Source organism: Rosa chinensis, chromosome 3 (assembly GCF_002994745.2).
Source record: "Rosa chinensis cultivar Old Blush chromosome 3, RchiOBHm-V2, whole genome shotgun sequence".
NCBI classification, from domain to species: domain Eukaryota; kingdom Viridiplantae; phylum Streptophyta; class Magnoliopsida; order Rosales; family Rosaceae; genus Rosa; species Rosa chinensis.
In genome coordinates, this window is record NC_037090.1 from 26,280,737 (window position 1) to 26,281,359 (window position 623).

Sequence of the window (623 nt, forward strand, 5' to 3'; positions counted from 1 at the left end):
AGTATGAGACATGAGCTCTTACTCTTCACTCAACGTGATCATGAGACATTTTGGGAGGCATGGGATAGGTACAAGGATATTTGCAATGCATGTCCGCATCATGGCTTGACTAAGTCTATGATGATTGAAGGTTTCTATGGTGGTTTGTTACCACATGAGAGGAGGAGGATTGATGTTGCCGCACAAGGCTCACTTCATAGTCATGGTCAAACCGAGGCATGGGATATACTTGAGCACTTGGGTCGACAATCGAGGCAATGGGATGATCATGATTCTAGGAGGGAAAGAGTGAGGAAAGATCCATATTATGATACCAAGAGCACTCATGAGACAAGGGTTGCCCAAGAGAGCTCTAGTGCCGATTATAGGAAGCTTGAGAGAAAGCTTGATTTACTTCTTCAAGCTCAAGAGCGTGGTTCATCTACACATCATGTCAAGGCCGCTTCTATGTCTTCATCTCTATGTCTTCTATGTGATTCACCTATACATGCTACTAGTGAATGTCATCTTACTCCTAATTATCCGGATTTTGTTCAAGAGCAAGTAAAGGCCGTGAATTCTTACGGTGGGCATCCTAGAAATGATCCTTACTCACCTACATACAATCCAGGTTTGAGGAATCA

General features: G+C 43.3%; 1 non-coding gene across 1 annotated transcript; it reads right to left on the reverse strand.

The window, feature by feature from the left end:
• LOC112195580 lies at nt 1–107 on the reverse strand. The gene has a single exon (XR_002934634.1). It is a non-coding gene; the product is annotated as a small nucleolar RNA R71 (small nucleolar RNA).
• Nucleotides 108–623: the final 516 nt, after the last annotated feature.